Source organism: Aphidius gifuensis, linkage group LG1, assembly GCF_014905175.1.
Source record: "Aphidius gifuensis isolate YNYX2018 linkage group LG1, ASM1490517v1, whole genome shotgun sequence".
NCBI classification, from domain to species: Eukaryota; Metazoa; Arthropoda; class Insecta; order Hymenoptera; family Braconidae; genus Aphidius; species Aphidius gifuensis.
In genome coordinates, this window is record NC_057788.1 from 13,736,004 (window position 1) to 13,747,401 (window position 11,398).

An 11,398-nucleotide genomic window follows, 5' to 3' on the forward strand; every position below is an offset into this window, starting at 1 on the left:
ACATATATTTATATTTACAGTATGATGATGAACGTGCACAATAATTGACGCACTCTTGTAACACTGAATTTACAATAACGTTATAAAAAAACGATCACTTTTACTTGTTTTCGATTTAACAATTATTAAAATGTTTTACTATACGTTATTGATTGAAATCAAGATAAAAAATTCGGACCACGAGGTCGTGTATTTTATACTCAATTATGTTAATAATTCCAACAAATAAATACGTTACTTAACTGGCCAACTATATTTTATTTTATTTAATATTTGTTCGGTTAATTCAAAATCACACAAAGCGTATTATCGAATTCAGATAAAAATCGAGACGATCCAGACCACGCGGTTTGTATTCATCGCAAGTTTATACAAATGTAATATGATAAATTTAAATTTATAAATTATGTAACCAAATGTTACATAAGATTAACTGAAGATATTCAATCGAATAAATCTATATAATATTGAATAGAATAACTTACAGTGTTGGCAGACGAATATTAGAATATTCTAAGTATGTATTAAAAAATAAAGAAGACTTAAAGACTAAATGTCTATGTTATTAAAGCTGAAAGAGCTGTCGTTGGCAATGATACCACTGACCAAGTGACTGAGTCCTGAGGAACGATGTAAGTCGATACTCTGAGATCCTTAGAGGTAGGTGAGGATCCTTTGGGGATGTTCGGTTTTCCGCTTTGGTCCATTTCCTATTTTCCTACTGTTACCTAATTCTCATTGGTCAGTTCAGATGGTATGATCTTTATTTATTTTTTAAAATTATTTCGAATTATTTTAAAATGAGTGGTATCGTAAGAATCTTTGTAATTTTCAGATTCTATCGATATCACTCATTTTATTATTCATAGCTTAATTTTAATTATTAAAATTGTCAGTATAATCACCTGACAATCTTGTCAGCTCAAGCAGCATATTCAGCGAATAAAGCATCTAGCTTCCTTGAAGGTATTCCCCGTAGAATGCGCTAGACGGAGCTTGAGGTGTCGGAATATGCCCTGAATATGTAATAACAAATTGAAATGGGAAAGTTTAGGCGTTTACCGCAGGACATCACAATGACAAACAAACAAAAAGAACTAATCTTTGCACGAATACAGATCAAATAAGGTTCCTCTCGGAATCTCACTCTGGAATTTTTACACGATTTTTATTTTGGGACACTGAATCTACACTCAAAAAATCGGAAATTTAAATTGTCCAAATTGGAGCTTACTTTTGATTGAGGGGGGTAGTTTCATTTTTTTTAGGGGTTAGAAAGTCTGAAAAAATTCAGGGATGCTATTCGTGGTGTTAACGGAAAAAAGAAATTAGGGCCAATATCGAATGGGGTTCAGACTTCCCAGAGTGACGTGGAATTCCCTCACATATATAATAAATATTTGAAAAACTTCATAGTGAACATTATTTTTTAAAATATATTTTACGTTTTTTTCTTATTTTTAAATATTGTTATTTATCAATTTTTTCCAATACCATTATTATTTGGTTTACATATATTAAAAAAATTTTTTGTCCACTTTCACCAACAGTTGTAATTTCAATTATTTGTAATCGTAATTTTAATTAATTGTAATTTTATTGTTATCAGATTCCAAAAAGTTGCTGGAAATTCACTTGTAGGTCAATGATTTCTAATATGTACAATTATAGCCTGCAAAGATTTCCTCTTGAAGTTCTGAAGTACACCCAATCGGTCAGAGTGTTAAAATCACCACAGTGGTCACCTTTACTGGTGTTTACGAGTACCCGTCTGGAACTTTAAATATCGAACGTAGCGCATCGCCATCGTTAATGTTGGAACCTGCACGTAAATATATTGATGATATTAATATAAATGTATTACATATTGGCTTCTGTGATTGGTCACTGCCGGATATCAACAACACAACCGATTGATTGATAATTACAGCGGAACATCGTGGCCCCGTAAGTATTTGTTGAAACCGTCTTAATTATAATAATATATTATTTGAATTATATCTAAACTCACTAAAAATCATATCCTCTAATTTAAATATTATTTATCGAAAGGATATTCGGGGCTTTATTAACAATATTATTTAAAAAAACAATAAAAAGCTTTAGTTAATTTAACGAATTTATAGAAATATAAATAAATAAATAATTAAAAAACTTTAGATAATTGACTCCCTAATAATCTGAAGTATATATAGATTTTCAATATATAATTGTCATGTTGACTTTTTAAACCCTCTTCTGAAAAAAATATAGTGTATATAATATATGAGCAAGCCTGCCAACTAAAGACGTCGATGTGGGCTTCACTTTCTTGGATCTTCAAATTTGCAGTTTTTTTCTCGGCTATCAGCAAGGTTCTTTATAAATTGTCGGCCATAGTTTTTTTCATATTTTGGGCATTATTGCTATTCACAAGTCGATTAGGCCTAGTTAAAATTGTTATGCGATAAGGTAAGGTGACTTACCTCATTTTAGCTAATTTTTTTGTTAGAAACACAAAAAAAGCATTTTACATTTTGAACTCTAATTTTAAAGTTTTTTGTAAATACGAAAAAAAACTGATTTATCTTATGAAAAGCTGAGAAAAACTTACGTAAAAAATTATGATTGATTTAATTTTTATTTTGTTCTCAAAGTCTGTAAAAATGATTAAAAAAAAAAAAGATATAGATCTAATAGTATTTTCCGTACAATAACTCCGACAAAAATGACTTAAAAATAAAAAGATAAGATACGAGCTTACAGTCTCGATCCAGTCTTGCGACTGGCAAATTTTCAGAAAGATCTAAGAGAGTGAAAAATCAAGTTGAATTATCGAAAAAACGGCTATTCATCGGTTATATATCGTACAGCCATGAAAATAACGATTAATTCTAAAATTCAATAATGGTGATCGGTAAAACTCGTCAGAGAGAAAAAAATTTCCTAATAAAAACTTCGATATCTCGAATAGTTTTCGACCTATCGATATTTTTTCAAAACATGCATATGATTTACTTAGCCGTTAGATATTTTACTATAGCTGTAATTATAGCTAAACAATCAATATTTATTCGAGATGTCAAATTTTTATTAGGACATTTTATTTTCCTTGACGAGTTTTATCGATCACCATCATTGAAGTTTAGAATCAATCGTTATTTTCATGGCCGTACGATATATAACCGATAAATAGCCGTTTTTTCGATAATTCAACTCGATTTGTAACAGCTTTGCGCATGCGTGGGAATTTTTTTCATATTTTTTCCGTAATCGTGAGGAAATTTCCTATAAGAAACAAAAAAAAGAACCTGTTGTTTGGGATATGATCTTGCCTGATTTTAGCAATTTTCACATAGAACTTTTTATAATGAACCCATCGTTATCCCATAATGAAATTTAGAAATTAAGCTCATCTTGTGCTCTACTATTTACAGTAAAAAAATCAGAATTTTAAAAAATGGCGAAATCGTAGTTTATTCTTGTGAAGGAGGTGTTTTTTGATTCTGGCTCGGCGGTTAATGATAAAAAAAAAAAAAAAAAATCAGTGGTACATCTGAGTCGATGACTAACTCAAAAAAAATATTTGTTTTCGAATCTGAGAGGGTAATGGAAAAACCCTGTGAGTTGACATGGAATGCCCCATAAATATTTAGGAATAATGTATCGCACCACGTATCCATATATACCACGATAATTTCACAAGGATTGTAAGGCCTTGAGTTTGATACAGGGCTATCAAAGGATGTGGAGAATAGGTTGTAAATTGAAATAATAGGAAAATTTTCTGGTTTTTTGAAAAAAACCAGAAACTTAGAAAAAATAACGAAGTTCCCCCGCCGTGAATCGAACCCAAGTCTTTTGCTTTCCGGGCAAACGCCTCGACCACTAGACCACAGGGCTTCTTTTTTTTTTTCTAAGTTTCATCAAGTCAACTCCGACGTCCTTCTATGCGTCAATTCATTCCTTTGAAAAAACCAGAAACTTAGAAAAAATAACGAAGTTCCCCCGCCGGGAATCGAACCCGAGTCTTTTGCTTTCCGGGCAAACGCCTTGACCACTAGACCACAGGGCTTCTTTTTTTTTTTCTAAGTTTTATCAAGTCAACCCCCACGTCCTTCTATGCGTCAATTCATTTTTTTGAAAAAAAAAAAAAAAATTGACTAAAATTTTTAAAAAAGGAGGAATAACACTTTAAATAAATCCAAACACTGTGGCTTAAATTTTATTAATATATTCACTTTACTATTTCACTAAAATTATAATTAATTGTATTGTATATTGTATATTGAGTTGACTCTAAAAAGTGTTGTCATGGACAGACACTACTATTTTATATTGTAAGTATAAAGAAATCTCGTTATACGCGAATCAATATTAATTAGAGATGTTACGTAAACTAGCGTTGAAGAGCAACTGATTTCTCAGTTTGTTGAAAATTGTTAAGTCCAAAAAATGGGTGTGTACTTAGTTAAAAAATTAGTTTTGATTGGTCAAAAATTAGTTCAAGAGAGGGTAAAAAACTAGGTGTAGGTGGTGGGATTTTTAGACATAAAATTGGGCCTTGTGTGGTCCAAAGGGTGACATAAAAAATACCATGTGTAAACAAAAAATATAGATTTTACGACCGGAAAGTCCAAGACGTTTTCATGAATTTAGTTTATTTTGAAAAGTTATAAATTTACTTTTTTATTGTCGATTTTACGATCATTCTGTGTATCGAAAATACGTTAGTGCAGTTGTTTGACAGATGTGAGATTTTCTCTAATTCTTGACAAATAATGTTTTAAAAAATATGTTATAATAGTACCAAAGAGAAACTTGAGTTTATGGTTTTATTTGTTACGTGATTTTTATTCAAAAAATCTATGCATGAGTTGACCATGTGTGGGAATATTCGAGTTTGTAAAAAAGCTATTAAAAAGTACATAAATTAAATCGTTGTTTGAAGTATTTTAGAATAGTATATTTTATAACTAGTACGTGAAGTAGGTGATTCTTGCACGATTTTGAAGGTGTCAATACGAGTCACCAAGAGTTGAGAACGAGCCGAAGGCGAGTCGAATACGACCTGGTGACGAGTATGACACTTTCAAAGTCGTGGAGGATCACCTTCTTCACGTACGAGTTATATACAATATTTTTTGACACGAGGTTTGTAATATGGACGCAATTTTGCGCCAATATAGTGCGTAAAGAGATACTTCTACGCATGATTTCTCGTTAAAAAATCATGCGTAAAAGTATTTCTTTACGCACTATAATTGGTGCGTAATGGCGTCTTTTACAAACAGAGTGTCAAAAAAAATATAAAATCAAATTGTTAGTCATATTTTATTCTAAAGTTTGTCGTTTCACGAAGTAGCCATAAAAAACAGAGAAATGTTTAAAACTTATCAACTTATTGTATTTTGTTTAAAAAATAAAAAAATTAAAGTCTGGTCAGTTTGGGACCGACAGACATGTGGTTCGACCCGGAACAAATAATATGGCATTACTTTATAAGTACCATCTTGTTAGTTTATATATACGATAATTGACGCATTTGTGTAACACGGAATTTACGATAAACATAATAACAAAGAACACTTTTACTTTTGTTTAATTTAATAATTATATGATCGCTTTACTGTACTTTACAGATCGTGGTTGAAATAAAAGTGATGACCACGAAGTCGTTGATTTTATATTTAAATAATTAAATATTTTTAGTAATGAAATTAATGCTTGAATCAGTCAACTCACTGAATAATTCACTTTATTCAATATTTATTTGATTAAATAATTCAACACAAAGCTTGCACTTGAATTTAAATTAAAAGAACAATAGAACTTAGACCATGCGGTCGGAATTTATTACCAGTTAAATCCAAGATGATTTTAATGAGTTTAAATTAATAATTTACGTAGCCAAATATAATTGAAAATATTTAAACAAAATAAATCAATATAATATTGAATAAGTATAACTTACAGTTTTTCGGCTGGTGACTCTTAAAAATATTCTAAGACTTTTTGAAGCAAATATCAAAGCAGTTAGAGCTGGAAGATCTGGTGGTCACGGGATCAGAGATCCCAGTGAACTGATTGATACAGTGGATCAGTGGCAAAAGCTGACCGTAGGGTAGGTCAGGAATATTCGGGGGTGCTCGGGGATGCGTTTGCCCCCTAAAATGTTACACTTCTAATCCATAAGACGGAGTTAGGGGTATCCAATTGTACGATTGTATGATTTTATAAAATATAATATATCTAAAATTAAAAAAAAGTTCAGCGCTTACCGCAGGACATTACACTAAGATAACAATTTTTAAAAAAAATTGAAGTTTTCATATATTATTCATTCCAGAACTCTTGCGCAATTATTACTAGAAATCACTAAATGTCCTAGTAAATATCTAGAAAAATGTCATTGATTTTCAGTAATTTCAAAGTCTTATACAAGTTCATACACTCTTGCTGTTGCACAATTGTTTTATTTTATATTATTTTTAAAGGATAGGTTGAGGGATAGTTAAGGCGTCTCGTAGACTCTGATGATTACACTTTTTAACTTGAAAAATATTGTTGTTATTTATTTTATGTCATTATTATTATTCGTAAAACTATCTGTACACCTCTTGACCTTAATTGATAATAACCATTACACTACAACTTGGTGCACTACAATGTCTAGTTGTGTCAATTATATTAATTGACGTCAACCGTAGACCGGTTCTATATATCGTAATTCAATGCTTAATAACAAGTAAGCTACCAATTGTTCTTTGATTTTATCTCTCCTTTGGTATATAAGGTGTTCTGAATACTAATTTTACTAACTATGTGCTCAAGATTTAACTAAATATTAATAAACTACGTGTGCTCAAGAATTCTAATAATCAGACATGTGCTCAGACTAAGCGTGCTATGTGTACTGTGTCGTTTTACAATCTTTTGTGTCGCATGTGTGTTTTCATGTATGTGTGTATGTTGCTATACAACATGCGATGGTCGCTATCCGCTTTGTCCGAAGTGCTCTGGTTTTTCCCGCTTATAAATCCTAAATACTTGCATTACTCAATATTACTGGATTTTACGCCGATATGACTAGATAATTTAGTTTTTTTTTTGATAATCACACTATTTTATACTAATTTGTACGCAAGGGCCTTCTGTATACATGTGTATTATATCTACTTGACACAAATCCCATTTATACATATTCACAAATATAATACGGCGTAGAATATATTGGTGTAAGATAATGTTGGCCACAAAACAATCGAATAAAATAAAGAAGTAAAATTACTAACGTGATTGGTTAGAGAATATAATAAAATATTCTAAGTTTTTATTACAAAATTAAAAGCTTTTTAGCTAGAAGAGCAGTGTCTTGGTCGACTAACAACCCAAGAGTGAACGATCGAACATCCCTCAGAATCCTCATCGATGGAAAAATCCATAAGGGTGAGAGGGGATCGTTCGGGGATGTTCGGTTTTTCCTTGGCTCATTTTCCATTTTTCTTATGTCGCTTGTGTCCTATTCGTCGGCCTATATGGTCCGACTTTAATTTATTATTTGATATTATTTCTAATTATTGGAAAATTATATGAGTGGTATCGACAGAATCCTTACAATTTTAGGATTCTATCGTCATCACTCATTTCATTAATTTATTATTAATTATTTATTTGCAAATAAGCATTGTTACCAACTGACCTTAGGGTCAATGTTACATTTTATTTGAGGGTACCAGGTCTCTTAATCTTTCCGATGCACTACCCCCACGGAAATCAGGTGTATATTTTTTATACTTAAAATATAAACCGAATATTTTTAGTATATAATTGTGATAGTTACATATAACAAATAATTTATATCTCAGGTATAAAAAAAATATTAATTAAATATCGTATTTTTGGCCGAATTTGTACCTTTTTTTTATATTTAAGATATATTTTCGATGTATCTCGAATATATACAGATAATAATTGTAATATTAATTTTTTTCATATGAAAAATATATTTTCGATGTATCTTGAATATATACAGATAATAATTATAATATTAATTTTTTTTTCTTACAAAATATCCGATGATCCTTCATAGATTTATTCTACAGAAACATCTAGGATATACTCTAGTCATTTCTTTAATATATACATTTTACAAATAAAAACTATTAGTCAATTTTGATAGTAAATTTCATTTATTCTTATTATTCATTTAAAAATAAAAATTCATTTGATTGATTACATATTATATGAATTAAGTAAAGTATTTTTTTTATATTTAAGATATATTTCAAATATATCCTGGATATATAAAAGCAGTAATAGTAATTTTAAATTTTTCGATTCACTAGTGTATAGTGTAAAAAAATTCAGGATATATTGGTATAATTTCCACTAACTCCTTATTTAATAAAATTAATAAAATTTTATACTGAATTAAATTTTTTCTAGTATATATCTATAACATTCAAGACAACAATTCATAACGATTTGGTAATTTGTACGCATAAATTTTATCCAATTGGCGGGATTCCAGTAATATAATTTTTTCAACTAGTGATTGAATCTTTATTATATGTACACTAGTGTCTATTCTTTTCAATACTACTAATTGATTTATTTTTCTACCACTGATAATCGGTTTTTTAGATTTCTAAAAATATTTTCCTACTGAATAAAACGATTCATTAACGACTAAGAAACATTCAATTTCAAATATATCATTATTATCTAAAACTACTGTATGGCTGTTTCTTTTTGAAACACGCTTGTAATTGAGGCTATGGATTATATCATGATTAATAATAGCTTTTGAAAACATAAAACTCTTGCATCAACAGGTATAGTAGAATTTATTCGTTTGAATGCAATGAAATAATTTCTTGGTAAATTTTCTATTAATGTTGGTTTGCCAATCATGTGAATATTTTCACCAACAGATAGTCTAATTTTCGGCCATGATTTTTTATTGAATAATTCATCAAGGCATTTTTTTTGTCTACGTGTCATACTGCCCCAGCATATACCTCTCAATTTCGAAATTGTTGATACGATACGAAACGTATGACAAATTTGTAGAGCAACTCCATTGGAGCTATGAATGTAGTTCAATAAACCCTGCATGTAATCTTCATATCTAAATGTACTGTGACAAAATAATGGACCCCAATCTAAGACACTTTGTGGTAAATGCAATAGTAAATGACAATTAAATGATAAATACTTTCTTCTATATAATTCTTCTACACCAATTACAAATTCATTTAAATAATTTTCAGCGACAATAACTTCAGACTTTAATATAGATTTTTGTGTTAAAATATAAATTGCCTCAACCAACAAGCTCCAATGTTTTAAATATTTATTATCAAATTTAATTGTTTTAAGTACCGGTAGACTGTAACAAAGCAACCACATGACCTATTTATGACCTTTTCACAAATGACACAATGACATAAATCTTGGTGTACGTGAAATTTCAAGAGATGGCTTTATTGATGTTAAAGTTGCATCTATTTCATCAACTAAATGCCCAATGTGGTAAGGTGTTGATTCTGTTCTTCTTGGGACAGAGTTCAACCATAATTTCCCAAATGTTCTAGCTACCGCATGTAACCAGTCAGGGACAAGGTTGTGTATAATATCAAATTCTGGAATTTCAGTCAAAACAGATACTCCTTTCATTCCATTTATTTTTTGACTAGCATGAAGAAGAGTATCGTCATGATTACGAAGTCCATCTCCGAAAAAACTACCATTATCAGCTTTGGGATAAACACGCACGTAACCCCTTCCTTTTTCTACACGTTGCCCTGGATTTAAACAAAACCCACACCCCATTAACCCGTTAAATTGAGTTGAATTTCTTAATGTCGGCCTTGCAACTGAGTCAGCAATGCCACATATTACTCGACATTCTTTTACACATATTTGTCCTTCGCAAGTATAAGTAAAACCGTGATTGTAAAGTAGCTTACTTTCTTCTACAAATGGTCTTAAATATTAATCTATTGACACGGGTTTCCATTGACCGTACCACAAACTTACAAGCATAACCCGTGAACGTCTTTGCTCAAGTACAGCCTAGTTTAAAGTACAAGTCAACGGATGAATTGAAGTGTTAGAACTAGAAAATACCGATGCCCCATCTAAACTAAAATTTACACTGACCATGTTGTCTCTATTATTTTTTTTATATAACTAGGGCATACCCGCACTTCGTGTGGTTTTTTCCGTGAGTTTTTTTTCAACCAAAAATTATAGTCAAAATAATACTAAAAATAATGATACAGATAATTTGTTTAATTCGTTAATATTTAAATAAATTCAGAGAATTGACAGAAAACCCTATTACCTCATGAATTCAACTACTGATGATAGCTAAATACAGGCAGGGGTGAATAAGGGTCTCTGGGGGCCTAGGTTTTTTGGTCACTGAATTTTATAGAATGTTGATTTATTTAGAAAACAATAAGAAATAATTATTTTGTATTAATATTTCATAGCATGAACTAATTTTATTAGGTTTTTTTTTGTTTTTAATAAAGCAATACGTATGAGGCTATTTAAAATAGATAGATAAAATTTACTTGTATTGCGGAGCACCGTCAACTTATTAAAGTGTGATTATAACTTAGAAAACAATAAGAAATAATTATTTTGTATGCTTTAATTTTCTTCCGCCCCGTATGTATTGCTTTAATTCTTTTAAGCCTCATACGTATTGCTTTGAATTTTCTGAGCCTCATACGTATTGCTTTGTATTTTCTAAGCCCCATACGTATTGCTTTGATTTTTTCAAGCCTCATACATATTGCTTCGGATTTTCTAAGCCTCATACTTGTTGCACTTTAATTTTTTTTCAGCCTCATACGTATTGCTTTGATTTTTTTGGAGCCCAATACGTATTGCTTTGAGTTTTCTGAGCCTCATACGTACTGCTTTGATTTTTTTCATCCGTATGCTTCATCCATTTGCTTTGGATTTTCTAAGCCTCATACGTACTGCTTAAATTTTTTCGAGCCTCATACGTATTGCTTTACTATTTTACAACCCCATACGTATTGCTTTGAGTTTTTTAAGCCTCATACGAATTGCTATAATTTTTTTTAGCTCCATACGTATTGCTTCAATTTTTTCTAGCTACATACGTATTGCTCTAATTTTTTTAGAGCCCCATACGTATTGCTTTGAGTTTTTTAAGCCTCATACGAATTGCTATAATTTTTTTTAGCTCCATACGTATTGCTTAAATTTTTTCTAGCTACATACGTATTGCTCTAATTTTTTCAGAGCCCCATACGTATTGCTTTGAGTTTTTTAAGCCTCATACGAATTGCTATAATTTTTTTCAGCTCCATACGTATTGCTTTAATTCCTTCAAGCCCCATACGTATTGCTTCGGATTTTCTGAGCCTCATAC